The following is a 16,207-nucleotide window of genomic DNA, read 5'->3' as shown; positions in this document are numbered from 1 at the left end:
AGCTATGACGTCCTTCAATTGAAGGTAAGGAAATATAAATGAGTGGGGTAAGTCGTAAAGAGTTTGGAGTTCGGGGAATGGTAGGATCTCATCGTATCTACAAATATCAATTATTCGGGGATTACCCATCTGCTTCCATTTGTGTATAGACAGCCAAGGAGAAACCGCGGCTAGTGCCTTTAATGGTGCCCACGGCAGAAACTTACGATCAGGTATGTATTTATGGTGTAACCTATCCCACGCTTGAATTGAGAATTTAGATAGTGGCAACAATGTGTGAGTATGTTTCCTCAAATGTTTAGGTGTCCACATGATCTCTACTGGGGACCCCAGTGGGGTATAATTGTTTTCTATATCCACCCATTGTAATGTGGACTTAGCTGCATGGAGCTTAATTGCTGTTTCCAACAGGGCCGCTTTCTGGTACTGTATTATATTGGGGGTGCCCAGTCCACCTTTTGAGGTCGGGACTTGGAGGAGACTAGAAGCCAGACGGGGTTTTTTACCTCCCCATATATATGTGGTTATAGTTCTTTGGATTTGTTTGCCTAGAGTCGGGGAGATCGGGATTGGTATCATCCGAAACACATATAGTAATTTGGGAAGAAGTACCATTTTAATTACGTTTATCTTCCCAAACCAAGACAGCATTACATCTTTCCACTTATATATCGTTTGAGTACACAGTCGTGGTAGTGTCGAGTAGTTATGTTTAATGATTTCTCTTAACGTGGTAGATATCTTTATACCTAGGTATGTGATATGTGCCTGTCTCCAGTCGAAGGAAAATCTGTCTTTCAGCGATTGGACAGTGGTTTGTGGAAGTCTCAATGGTAAGGCTTGTGTCTTCGTTTGGTTCAACTTATAATAAGAAATGGCGCTATATTCTTGTAGTGTATTCATAAGATGAGGTAGGGAGTGGGTCGGGTTTGACATGGTAATGAGAACGTCATCCGCAAACATAGAGAGTTTGTATTCCGCGTTGGAAATGGATATCCCTGTTATATCATTGTTTTTCCGTATCCTATCTGCTAAGGGTTCTAAGGATAATACAAATAAAAGGGGCGACAACGGGCAGCCTTGACGTGTGCCATTTGTTATCCAAAAGGGTTGTGAGATAAAACCGGCATTAGCTACCTTGGCTGATGGTTTGCCATAGAGGGCCAGAATCCCTTTAATAAATGGGTCGGGGAAGCCAAATTTTATTAGAACTTGCTCCATATATAGCCAATTCAATCTATCGAAGGCCTTCTCCGCGTCCAGCGCTAAGAGAAGGCCTTCCATGTGAGATGATTCCATATGGGCTATTATATTAAGAATTTTCCTCGTATTGTCGGAGCCTTGTCTAGATGTCACAAACCCTGATTGGTCAGTGTGAATAATTCGAGTTAGAATGTTTTTCAATCTATCAGCTAGGATTTTAGCATAGAGCTTGGTGTCACAATTTAGAAGTGATATAGGTCTAAAGTTTTGGCACAATGTGGCCGGTTTGCCCGGTTTAGGTAAAGTAGACACATGTGCCTGTAGCATTTCGGGTGGCATAGCCCCGTTAGTAAAGCAGTGGTTAAGAAATTCCGTCAGGGAGGGAGCTAGGGTAGTAAAAAACGTCTGATAATAAATATTAGAGAGACCATCTGGGCCCGGGGCTTTATGTCGGGGTAGTTGTCTGATAATTTGGCCCAATTCTTGCTCAGAGATTGGTTGGATGAGTGAATCAATTTCAGATTGTTGTAGAGTGGGCAGATCAACCTTATTCAAAAAGGATTGTATTTGGGAAAGGGATGGAGTAGGAGTGGTTTTATCTTCTTTAAGGTTGTACAGGGTACTATAATAGCGAGCGAATTCGTCCACAATATCCTGTGGATTCATTAATTTTTTGTGCATTGAGGAGTAAATCCAGGCCACCCTAGAGTTGGCCATTCTAGCTTTTAATTTGGCCGCTAATACAGAGCCCGCCTTATTTCCATGTGCAAAGAACTTATGTTTATAGCGTTGGAGAATAAAATTCGCTTTGTCTATATCGATATCATTTAATTTAATTTGAAGGCGTCTAAGTGCGTCACTACGTGTTACAGAAGGGCTTATCTTGTTAGCGTGCGTAAGAGCCGCAATTTCATTAATGAGGGTGGAATATTCTTTGTCCCTTTGTTTTTTGGCTCGGCTAGCATGTTTGATAAAAGATCCTCTAATTACGGCTTTATGAGCCTGCCAAATCGATTCTATAGTGGTATCTTGGGTGGTGTTTAGTTCAAAATATGTCTTAAGGTCTTCTGCAATTTGGTGTTTGATAAGTGGGTCTTTCAGTAAGGTTTCGTTGAGACGCCAGGTGCCGCGTCCCTTAGAGGGAAAACGTTCCTGCAGTGAGATAGTGATGGGCGCATGGTCCGACCATGTAATAATCCCTATATTTACAGCATGTATTTTTGGTATCGTGGAGGAATGGACTAGGAATCTGTCTATACGCGAATATGAATTGTGTATTTGCGAGTAAAATGTGTAATCTTTGTCTGAGGGGTGGAGTACCCTCCAGGCATCTACAAGTTCCGAGGAGTGAATAGCTTCCCTGAGATTGGACGCCACAATCGAACGTTTGCGGGCTGTGGCCTGAGTTACATTATTGGTTGAAGTCGTATCTATTGTCTCATCTAATACAAAGTTTGTGTCCCCCCCTATAACTAATGTTCCAAATGGGTGCGCTTGTGCCAATGCGATCATTTTGTTAGCAAATTGCAGTTGATTGTCATGGGGGCTATAAACATTTAGCAGTGTGTAGGGCTCATTGTTCAAATAACATTGCAACAATAAGAATCTACCCTCTCTATCAATGACCTTATGGTGAAATGAGAATACCACATCTTTACCTATCAAGATTGAGACTCCCCTTTTTTTCTTTACATATCCCACATGGAAACCAATCGGGAATTGTTTAGAGGAGAACTTGGGCATGTGTGATTTCAAAGTGTGGGTCTCTTGGAAGAACGCTACATTTGTTTGATGTTTTGTGGCTTCTGTTAGGGCTAATCTCCTCTTATGCGGAGAGTTTAAACCCTTAGTATTAAGGGAGAGTATGTTTAAAGGCATCAGAAAAATTTGAAAAGTGTCTACTAGGAAGTGAAATGTATTCAACCCGGGAGTAATTCCGGGGGGGGGTCTGTAGTCTCAACACACCCATGTTAGTGGTCATGAGAGTGAAGAGAGGAACTTCATCCATACCCAAAATATAAGCTCTGCCAATATAACCATAACATTGAATTAATACCTTGCCCTTTTTTTGTTTGTGGTTTCGTGAGTTATCCTGTGGCTCTTTATATTTGAGGGGGCTTAGGAAAAGAAGATTAAACCATTGTAAGTGCCATAATACATTATTGACCCATATATGTTTGCATCGCAACTTTACAACTTTCGGATCAGTGTGGTCATTCAGGGACCTTAAAGGAGAGGGGGAAGGGTGGAGAAACGGAAGGGGAGGAAGGGATTTGAGGTGCCAGAAGGCAACTAAGTACAACAAGACACTCCAGGACTCACCGTCCAGTGTCTTAGTAAGAAGTATCGGCCACATGTAGCCAAATCGGGGGAGGGTGAACGTGTTATATAGGTAGGGACTTATACCAGTACTGTATTGATATTACCTTAAGTCCTCACCATTGGTGAGTTAAACTATCAGTTAGCATTGTTATCGGTATCGGTAGAGACTTGCCGATGCCTGACAGTACAGTAGCCAAACGGGCTATAAAACAACATAATCACAACCAATCATCATATACATCTATACAGTAGGAATCTCACGTGATGTCAGGTCAAGTCGGCTCTGACAGGCAAGTTACTAGCGGGTCTATCGACCTTGTTCGCAGTAGTCTTTCATTTAGGCCTCGGAACTTGAATCCAGTCCTTCGAGATTTTTGCCGGTGATTTGCGGTGTTCAATAGGGCGATCTTCTCCAGTATTCTGAGCAAACGGGATTTTCCATTCCGTTAAGAGATGAATCCCTTCAGCTTCGGTTTTTATCTGGTGTTCGATGCCGTTCCTCCTCACTATTAGTCGAGTAGGATATCCCCATTTGTAGAGGATAGTTGCTTGGCGTAGTGCTTTAGTGATGGTTATGAGCGATTTCCGCTTAGCAAGTGTGGCCGCGGACAAGTCAGTGAAAAGTTGGATCCCAGTGTATTCCGCTGGTAAGTCCGTGGTATCTCTGATTTTGCGCATAATCGCTTCTTTCGTGGTAAAATAGTGTATTCGGACAATAACATCACGCGGTACAGTATCCGCCAGAAATCGTGGCTTTGGTAGTCGGTGGATGCGATCTATGCATAAATCGTTATCTTCAAGTTGCGGGCATAGAGTTTTAAAGAAATTTTGAGCGTAGGCCTTGAGTTCCATCGCTGTGACAGTTTCGGGGATGCCGCGCAGGCGGATATTGTTGCGCCTGTCGCGGTCCTCCTGGTCTGCCACCTTAGCAGTGAGGAAATTCACTTTTTCTGCAAGTGATTCATAGGTGTCTGCTAAATTATTGTGAGCTTCTATGATTTCATCCGCTTTATCTTCTAATTTGGCGGTGCGCTCACCGATTTCTTTAATGTCATTTCGTACATCTCGAGCTAATTTAGCAAATTCAGCTTGTAGAGTATGCTGCATATCTTTGAGCATTTTGAATAGTGCGGTCTCTGATGCAGGGGTCAGATTGTCTAGGGAGACAGAGGTGTTGTCGCTCCTGTCTGAGCATGCCGCAGGAGATGAAGGGCCGTCGGCGCCATTTTGTGGGATTCGTCGCGGCGATGTTAAGGCCGCAACTTGTAACGCTGGCTGGCGCAGTTTCGCTTTTTTAGTGGATCTTTGGGACATGGCTACCTCAGGTAGGTATCCGATAGTCACTTTGAGTGGTTTCGTGTCTCTATCGCTCTGCTAATCGCTGTTTTTTCGTTCACCCTCGACGGAGCTGGTCACTCACACATCCACTCTCTCGAGTAGCCAGGCCACGCCCCCGCTGCTGAAGGGGTTTTAACCGCTTCAGCACCAAGGGAGGGGCACCCTTTAGGGCACTATAGTGTCAGGAAAACAGTTTTTTTGTTTTTTTGTTTTTAACCAAACTTAGCTCCAGAGAAGACAGTCAGATGTGAACAAACATTTTTTACACTTGACCTCTATGTATAAAATACCAATTGAATTTTGCCATATTTATGTATTGGTCCTACCTACTATACAAGTCACAGCATGTATTCCCATTGGGCACATCATGCAAATGTATTTATTATTCAATAAATCAACATTTTATTTATATATGGGAATGCAGAACTCCCTTAAAATGGTCTAATCGAGATTGTTTATCTTTTCTTAATTGTTGCTTTTTTCAAAGTCTGCACTAGTGTGAGAATCATTTTGTCAATAAAGTTTTAAACAATAATAATTCAATGCTATATTTTATCGAAATACACCAGATGGACTCGTCACCATCATATGTTCTGCTGAGTCCCAACCTAAAACAAGTGTAAGAACTCCCATTTCTCACAGAGACATTTAGCAGATGCTTTTGACTGCTCCCAAGTCACATTTTAAAGCTAATTTGAAGAAATGGTGTGCACTCTAATTATAAAAATATAGTTGAACTATGCACCTTAACCTTTTTTTCATACTGTGGTGAATATCATATAAAGAGCCTTATGGATAACCAACTGATATGTTAGATATGCTTACTATCTGGTAATAGAAGGGTTAATAGGCTAAAGTGTATGCTCAGCAGTATAATTATTTTGTAACAAAACTTTTACTGTTTGTAACTAAGGTTTTCAAGGCCAGCAGGTGTTTTAGGAGCTGTCCTACTCCCAATGTGTGGAGTTCTTTTCCTCCCAATTAGAAGAGTCTACTTTCATGTTAAGAGAATAGACAAAGAGAGGTGTATGCCAAGCCTGCCAAGATAAAAAAACATTTCTGTTTACTTTGTTGTTGCATTTTTTTTCTATTTCACTGATATAATTTATAATATATTCAAGATATTAAAGGAACACTATACACTGTGTGCAGAATTATTAGGCAAATGAGTATTTTGACCACATCATCCTCTTTATGCATGTTGTCTTACTCCAAGCTGTATAGGCTCGAAAGCCTACTACCAATTAAGCATATTAGGTGATGTGCATCTCTGTAATGAGAAGGGGTGTGGTCTAATGACATCAACACCCTATATCAGGTGTGCATAATTATTAGGCAACTTCCTTTCCTTTGGCAAAATGGGTCAAAAGAAGGACTTGACAGGCTCAGAAAAGTCAAAAATAGTGAGATATCTTGCAGAGGGATGCAGCACTCTTAAAATTGCAAAGCTTCTAAGGCGTGATCATCGAACAATTAAGCGTTTCATTCAAAATAGTCAACAGGGTCAAAAGAAGCGTGTGGAGAAACCAAGGCGCAAAATAACTGCCCATGAACTGAGAAAAGTCAAGCGTGCAGCTGCCAAGATGCCACTTGCCACCAGTTTGGCCATATTTCAGAGCTGCAACATCACTGGAGTGCCCGAAAGCACAAGGTGTGCAATACTCAGAGACATGGCCAAGGTAAGAAAGGCTGAAAGACGACCACCACTGAACAAGACACACAAGCTGAAACGTCAAGACTGGGCCAAGAAATATCTCAAGACTGATTTTTCTAAGGTTTTATGGACTGATGAAATGAGAGTGAGTTTTGATGGGCCAGATGGATGGATTGGTAAAGGGCAGAGAGCTCCAATCCGACTCAGACGCCAGCAAGGTGGAGGTGGAGTACTGGTTTGGGCTGGTATCATCAAAGATGAGCTTGTGGGGCCTTTTCGGGTTGAGGATGGAGTCAAGCTCAACTCCCAATTTCTGGAAGACACCTTCTTCAAGCAGTGGTACAGGAAGAAGTCTGCATCCTTCAAGAAAAACATGATTTTCATGCAGGACAATGCTCCATCACACGCGTCCAAGTACTCCACAGCGTGGCTGGCAAGAAAGGGTATAAAAGAAGAAAATCTAATGACATGGCCTCCTTGTTCACCTGATCTGAACCCCATTGAGAACCTGTGGTCCATCATCAAATGTGAGATTTACAAGGAGGGAAAACAGTACACCTCTCTGAACAGTGTCTGGGAGGCTGTGGTTGCTGCTGCACGCAATGTTGATGGTGAACAGATCAAAACACTGACAGAATCCATGGATGGCAGGCTTTTGAGTGTCCTTGCAAAGAAAGGTGGCTATATTGGTCACTGATTTGTTTTTGTTATGTTTTTGAATGTCAGAAATGTATATTTGTGAATGTTGAGATGTTATATTGGTTTCACTGGTAAAAATAAATAATTGAAATGGGTATATATTTGTTTTTTGTTAAGTTGCCTAATAATTATGCACAGTAATAGTCACCTGCACACACAGATATCCCCCTAAAATAGCTATAACTAAAAACAAACTAAAAACTACTTCCAAAAATATTCAGCTTTGATATTAATGAGTTTTTTGGGTTCATTGAGAACATGGTTGTTGTTCAATAATAAAATTAATCCTCAAAAATACAACTTGCCTAATAATTCTGCACTCCCTGTAGTGTCAGGAACACAAACATGTATCCCTGACCCTATAGTGTTAAAAACACCATCTAGCCCCCTTGCTCCCTCTTGCTTCCCTAAATATAGTAAAATAGTACTTGTATTCAAGTCTGCAGCTGCTGACTCTGCCCCTGTCTGCATCTGACCTGCCTGCTGTCTGCTGACATCATCAGAAGTAGTGTTCTGAGCCAATCACAATGCTTCCCCATAGGATTGGCTGAGACGGTGAAAGAGGCAAATCAGGGGTAAAGCCAGCACACGTCAAACACAGCCCTGGCCCGTCAGCATCTCCTCATAGAGATGCAATGAATCAGTGCATATCTATGAGGAAAGTTCAGTGTCTGTATGCAGAGGGTGGAGACACTGAATGGTAGTGTTGCTCACTGTGCAACACTGCCCCAGGAAGCACCTCTAGCAGCCATATGAGGAGTGATCAGTGGAATTATCACTAGGCTGTTTTCTCTGAAAAACAAAAAAACTGTGTTTACAGCAAAAAGCCTGAAGGTACCGATTATACTCACCAGAATAAATGCAATAAGCTGTAGTTGTTTTGGTGATTATAGTGTCCCTTGAATGCGTATGTACCAGTTTTGACTCCTTTTCTACTGCAATAAATGTGTGATCCTATACTTTCACTAGTCTGGCCTCTGACTGTTTCATTGGAAAAGGCTTTTCAGAGGGTATTGGCTATTTGGCTAACAATACTACAAAGAATATTTGTAAGGATTAATGCCATGAATTCTTACTTCAAGGACAAAAAAAAAAGATCTGTTAAGTTACCAGTATAGAAATTGTGTCAAATTCGCTGTTTGAATACTAGGCAAAGAAAAAAATTCCAGGTTCATGCAATGTATGATCATATACTGTGACTAAATCCCCATTATTTTTGCCTAAATCAGGTGTTTTTGAAAGAAAAAAAACTATTAAATTCTGTAAGCTTTAAAGTTGGTGTTTAGTGAGTGAGTGTGCTGGATCTTGTATGTTCATGGCAACTGGTAGCCATGGGCACATTAAAGGAACACTCCAAGCACCAACGTGTAGTGCTTATGGTGTCAGGATTCTCCTAGATCTCCTCTAATGTAAGTAGTCACACTGCTTGCTAACCGTTTGACTTCTTGCCTGTAGTCACGTCTGTCAGTGAGAACCAAAAGCTTGTTTTAGGAGCTTTTATTTGCTCTTCTGGCATCAGCTTTGCTCTGTCAGAGAGGCAGTGGCCAATCAGACAAGAAATTAACCCAAATCTCTGGAGTACTTACGTTGGGGGTTGCCAGGACACTCCAAGCATGCCATAGTGGTTATAGTGCTTGGAATGTTCCTATAGAGGAGCTTTCTATCCAACCCCAACAGAGCATTATTGTTAATAAATATTAAACTCTTAGAGAGCAATGGAGTTGCAACCATGTCGAAAAAACACTAAAAGCTTAATTTCTTGCCACTTCCCTAAATTCTTCTGCCTGAAGCACAGGTCAAGTTGGTCCAGGCCAGACCACCCCTGGTTTGGCCACATTCACAATACATATTCACTCATTAAGTCAGTTTCATCAGCAAAATAAACTAAAAAATAAAAATCAACATGCATTTATGCCTATTCTACAGTTCAAAACAATGCTAGAGTTATTAGCATAATTTTGCATGCGTTGATGAGCGCCCTAGAGGTATAATTTTAGGACCAGTTTTATTAGAATTATTTTATCTGTATTATTTATAAATTCTTGTTGATATGGTTGGCAAGAGAAGGCAGCAGGAGGCCGAGGACTTTCCCATATAAATAGCTTTCAATACATTTCACAAACTAATTGTGACCAACTAAATTGAAGGATAAAAAATATCAAAACAAACATTTAGACAAACCCAATTTTCTTCAATGTTGGTCATCAGCATTTAGGATTTAAAAAAAAAAACAATTAGACTGCTACTACAGCCAATGAATGTCCTCTGGATTCAGTAGTGAATTCTATAAAGTTCAAAGAAAATCTCTCTCACTCTTAGGATACTGTAGGCACTAAAACCCTTTCATCTAATTGAATTGGTATATAACATGGACTCCCTGCCACTATCCCATTCTTCACAACATTTTGGGTTGCAGAGTCAGGGGTGGGTAGGCCAGTGGCATGGTCTGTATCATTGGTGACGCCAATAAAAAGCAGGCCAGTCTAGACGTACGTGGACAGTTTCCTGGTGTTCCCAAATGCAGGACACCAAGCAACTAAAGCGGGATGGTGGGACAGGGCCCCAAAATAGGGACTGCCCCATCAGAAGTGAGATTGTAGGAAGGTCTGCCATCCCACTGTTCAGTGTTAAACTATTTTCGAACGTTATAAAGGAATACTGCAAACATCATAATCACTACATGATTACAATATACTGTAGTGGAAGAGAGTATTACAGATCAATATAAGTGTTGGAGAATGGTCTAAGATGTTGACACAAAGAAAAGATGCTATTCACTGCCTTCATTAAATAGATGTACAATATAAACTGGTTAACAGATGGTATTATGACCCTCTATAATTGTCTAAAATGTATTCACAGTCTGACAATATTTTGGAGATGCAAAGCTACGAGATATACACTGAACAAAATTCTAAATGCAACACTTTTCTTTTTGCCCCCATTTTTCATGAGCTGAACTCAAAGATCTAAGACTTTTTCTATGTACACAAAAGGCCTATTTCTCTCAAATATTGTTCACAAATCTGTCTAAATATGTGTTAGTGAGCACTTCTCCTTTGCCGAGATAATCTACCCACCTCACAGGTTTGGCATCTCAAAATGCTGATAAGACAGCATGATTATTGCACACGTGTGCCTTAGGCTGGCCACAATAAAAGGCCACCCTAAAATGTGCAGTTTTATCACACAGCACAATGCCCCAGATATTGCAAGTTTTGAGGGAGCATCCAATTGGCATGCTGACTGCAGGAATGTCCACCAGAGCTGTTTCCCGTGAATCGAATGTTCATTTCTCAACCATAAGCCATCTCCAAAGGCGCTTCAGAGAATTTGACAGTACATCCAACCGGCCTCCCAACCACACCTGTCCAGGACCTCCACATCCAGCATCTTCACCTCCAAGATCGTCTGAGACCAGCCACCCTGACAGCTGCTCCAACAATCGGTTTGCATAACCAAAGAATTTCTGTACAAACTGTCAGAAACCATCTCAAGGAAGCTCATCTTCATGCTCATCGGCCTCATTTGGGTCTCAACCTGACTGCAGTAACTGACTTGAGTGTGCAAATGCTCACATTCGATACCATCTGGCACTTTGGAGAGGTTTTCCCTTGACGGATGAATCTCGGTTTTCACTGTACAGGGCAAATGGCAGACAGCATGAATGGCGTTGTGTGGGTGAGCGGTTTGCTGATGTCAACGTTGTGGATCGAGTGGCCCATGGTGGCTGTGGGGTTATGGTATGGGCAGGCATATGTAATGTACAACTGACACATGTGCATTTTATTGATGGCATTTTGAATGCACAGAGATACTGTGATGAGATCCTGAGGCCCATTGTTGTGCCATTCATCCACGACCATCATCTCACATTGCAGCATGATAATGCAAGGCCCCATGTTGCAAGGACCATGCACAGAGATACTGTGATGAGATCCTGAGGCCCATTGTTGTGCCATTCATCCACGACCATCATCTCACATTGCAGCATGATAATGCAAGGCCCCATGTTGCAAGGACCTGTACACAATTCCTGGAAGCTAAAAACATCCCAGTTCTTGCATGGCCAGCATACTCACCGGACGTGTCACCCATTGAGCATGTTTGGGATGCTCTGGATTGGCGTAAATGACAGAGTGTTCCAGGCCCTGCCAATATCCAGCAACTTCACACAACCATTGAAGAGGAGTGGGTCAACAAATTTTATAATCCATATCTTACTTGCAACTAAATTAAATATAGCTAAAAATTGGAAAGCTATTAATCCACCAGCCATTTTAGAAATAAAATATCAAATTATTAACAAATGTCAAATGGTAAAAATAGACAATTTAATTTAAGTAGTGAAGATGATTAATGTTCGTTGAAATAAGTTCAAAAGGTCAAACATGAATAAAACTGAAACATTTTTTAAAAAATAGAAAAATACAGAGGGAAAAAATAAGAAAAGAGGATTGACAATAAGACAATATAGATTGTATGTTTTTGAAAAATGTGATATGTTGTATTCATTTATTTTTTTGGCTTTTGTTATTGGTATGTCTTGGTATATTTATATTAGGGATAATTACCCAAAATACGAAGGTTAATGCTTGCAGGCGTAACGAAAATTGAACAGCATGTATGTCAAAGAGTAAGGATGCTGAAGGGAACCAAACACTCCCTTAGGTGGTACAATCAAACTAATATATAAATAAATAACCAGCACTCCTATTATAAATGTATAAAACATTAGCATTATTACATCATCAAAAATATAAGAATCATCAGAGACTGGCTATATATACCAGTTATTGTACAATTCATAAATCAGAAAACATTATGCATGTAATGCATCTATATACACAGGATTCATAATATAACTATATCATATAGATATAGTACAAAAAAAAAAAAAGAAGCAAAATCATGTAGTAAAAAAAAACACAAAGTAAAAAAGAAATAAATGGCTGTACATTACCTAATTAGTAATCAGGCGACACCACAGACAACCAACATTTCGACGCAGGAGTCTTTTATCAAGGGTGAATCAGGTTCACTACCATGTAAGTATACAGGGCCGGCTTTAGGCATTTAGACGCCCTGTGCGAAAAATCTTCACAGCGCCCCCCCCCCGTCATCCATGTATGCTGTAATGTTTGTGTTGTCTGTGTATGTGATAGTAGGTGTGATGACTGTGTGTGATATGTATGCTATGTGTGATATTTGTAATGGGTGTATTAACAGTGTGTGATATGCGTGTATTGGTTGTATGTGACACACACACACACACACACAGAGTCAGACGGCCATACACACACACAGGAAGACAGTCATACACACACACACAGACACACAAAGGCAGACAGTCTCACACACACACACAGGCAGACAGTCAGTCATACACACAGACACAGACAGTAATACACACACACAGAGGCAGACAGTAATACACACACACACACATGCAGACAGTCATACACACACACACACATGCAGACAGTCATACACACAGACAAACACGCAGACAGTCATACACACAGACACACACAGGCAGACAGTCATACACACAGACACACACACAGAGGCAGACAGTCATACACACAGACACACACACAGAGGCAGACAGTAATACACACAGACACACAGTGGCAGTCATACACACACACAGACACACACAGGCAGACTGTCAGTCATACACACAGACACAGACAGTCATACACACAGACACAGACAGTAATACACACAGACAAACACAGTCATACACACAGACACACACAGAGGCAGACAGTCATACACACACACACAGACACACACAGGCAGACAGTCATACACACACACACAGACACACACAGGCAGACAGTCATACACACACACACAGGCAGACAGTCATACACACAGACACACAGAGGCAGACAGTCATACACACACAGACAGTAATACACACAGGCAGAGAGTCACACTCACCTGACAATCCCTGTGGAGTTCATTGTGGAGGCAGTGCAGCTCCTGGTGACTGTTTGGTGGGGAAGCAGGGACTCCTTCCTGCTTCCCCTGCAGCAGTTTTCCGGCGCTTTTAGCTCCGCCCCCGCCGCACGGTAAGCTCCGCCCCCGCTGCAAATTAAAAAAAAAAAAATTTTTTTTTTTTTTTAAAATCCCGGCCGGCTGTGCGGCCGCACGGCGCCCCCTGCTACATGGCGCCCTGTGCGGCCGCACAGCTCGCACACCCCTAAGGCCGGCCCTGTAAGTATATACACATTCTCAGGTCCTGCACCTGAGTAGCCATGGGAACCCCTAACAATAAATAAAAACAGGAATGGTGGACTGTTGCCATGACAAAAACCACCATTACTTGATTTGCGCATATCAAGACCCTTATAAACCCATCTCAATGTCCCAATACGTTGGGATACTATCACAAGTAAAAATACTTAAAAATAGCGGGTCTGACACACTATATCTATCCTTTTTGGCCACTCAAGCTGACCATTGCTTTAGGCCATATAGTACAAGAGTATTTAACTCAAAAATCATCTCATCTCTCTTTTGCTTAACAATTTAGTGAAATTACCATCATGTTATGGGGGTGGGTTCTCTCTATAGCACAGCATTTGAGGTGCTTGAGGTCTTTGTTGTGAATTAAGAAGTGCTTAGATACAACATGGTTTTTAAAAAAAAAAAAACCTTTTGAGATAATTCTACAGTGCTCTGTAATTCTTGTTTTTAAATTTCAGGTTGTCGTGCCTATGTACTGCAGTCCGCATGGGCATTCTAATAAACAAATTACATTTTTAGAATTACATGGAATTGGATTTTTTTTATGTTATATTTGTTTTGGGAGGGGTGGGGACTGATCAGATTTAAAAGCAGAATGTGTCATCTTTGTTAGTGCTTTTGCAGGCTACACAGCATTTCCATTTCTAAAAAATTTTCCCCCAAAGAAAGAATTATTGTTGATAATATTTATTTTGTGTTTGTGTAATTTTTAGTTAGTATATTTTTTTTAAGTTTAGGGGCACCTTTAAAAATTATATTACATTTATCTGGTAAGATGTTTTGATTTTTTTAAATCTTTATTTGCTTTCTGCATAAGATAACATGAGAGCTTGCAATGCCACGATAGCATTTACAAGCACAGAATAGTCAATACAGTTTACACATACATGGCTATGAGTTTGAGCAAAATTTCTTTCTTTTTTTTTTTTTTAAAAGAAAAGCATAGTCTAAAAAGCTTGGCAAACACGTCTAACTGTGTGACATAGGACTGATACTGGGACATAAAAACTGTGTAAGACTATTAAGATATGAGTGGTGTACGAAGTATGCTGTTAACTAGAGTATGTTCCACATTGCAAAAAAGTAGGCTGAATATAAGTGGGGAACATATTAGGTGAAACGTAATGTTAATGTACTACTGGAGGGTTGGGACGCGTTGGTGTGCTGCGTTGGCTAGCAAAATTAAAGTAGCAATGGTTATACGAAAATTAAATAAAAATGAAGTACCATAGAGCCAAAAATAAAATGCAGCACTGCCGCTCGTGCAGCCTTCTAATTCACGCCAGGAAGCTGTGGTAAGAGTCCCAGGCCGCCAGGTGCCATGTCTGGAGGGTTGGCCTATTCCAGAGACATGGTTAGATGTTTTATAGTGTATCGTCCTCTTTTAAAATTCCCCAATGTTCATTGATAACTTTTTTCATTTTAAAACTTTTGTTGCAAAAATCTAGAACAATAAGCATAATTATATACTTTTTTTTATGGCATTGTATTCGTTTATCTTTATCAAGTTGTTCGACATGTTTAATAAAAAATTGATAATCTTCCCGACATTATAGATCTTCTTTATAAGTTTAAGTGAGTGGGCTTCTTGTTTAGTGCAATTTCGTCTTAGCTGCGTTAGCTGATGTTTTAGGACTCCGTTAACCATGGGGGATGATTGCAGCTGGTGGAATCTATAAATGTGTTTGTGTGAACCTTCTTAAAAAAGTTTTTGTATCCAGCTTATTGTCTTTGATGTATATTTCTAAGTCTAAAAAGTGGACCCTGGTTTTGCTGATATCTGAGCATACCTTGATTCTTCTGTTGTTATTGTTTAAAAAAGATACAATTTGTTAAGATCCCTGTCTGATCCCTTCCAAATAAAAAATAGGTTGTCTATATATCTTCAGTATAAAACTAGATTCCCTTTCCATTTAGGATTGGACCAAATAAAACACACTTCCCAGTCTGCCATGAAAAGGCAAACATACGGTAGTTTTTTTTTATTAAAACAATTTTGAAATAAATAAACTTTATACCCCCCTGCCTTCTTACCTTTGCATATGGAGGTGGGACATTACAATATATACCAGAAAAAATATATATGACCACTACACCCTGTTCCAAATTATTATGCAAATTCTATTTAAGTGTCACAAAGATTAAATATTGTGTTTTTCAGTTTAACTCATGGATGGCATTGTGTCTCAGGGCTCTTTTGATCACTGAAAACAATCTCGTACACCTGTGATAATTATATTGCCAGTTGAGCCCAATTTAAGGAAAACCTACTAAAGAAGGGTGTTCCACATTATTAAGCAGAGCACCATTTTCATGCAATATGGGGAAGAAAAAGGATCTCTCTGCTGCCGAAAAGAGTGAAATAGTTCAATGCCTTGGACGAGTATGAAAACATTAGATATTTCACGAAAACTTAAGCGTGATCATCGCACTATTAAGAGATTTGTGGCTGATTCAGAGCACAGACGGGTTCTTGCAGATAAAGGCACATTGAGGAAGATTTCTGCCAGATCCATGCATCGGATCAAGAGAGCAGCTGCTAAAATACCATTACATAGCAGCAAACATATATTTGAAGCTGCTGGTGCCTCTGGAGTCCCACGGACATCAAGGTGCAGAGTCCTCCAGAGTCTTGCAACTGTGCATAAACCTTCTATTCGCCCACCACTAACCAAGGCTCACAAGCAGAAACGGCTGCATTGGGCAGAAAAATACATGAAGACTAATTTTCAA

Source organism: Pelobates fuscus, chromosome 8 (genome assembly GCF_036172605.1).
Source record: "Pelobates fuscus isolate aPelFus1 chromosome 8, aPelFus1.pri, whole genome shotgun sequence".
NCBI lineage: Eukaryota > Metazoa > Chordata > Amphibia > Anura > Pelobatidae > Pelobates > Pelobates fuscus.
This window is presented reverse-complemented; position numbering follows the sequence as displayed.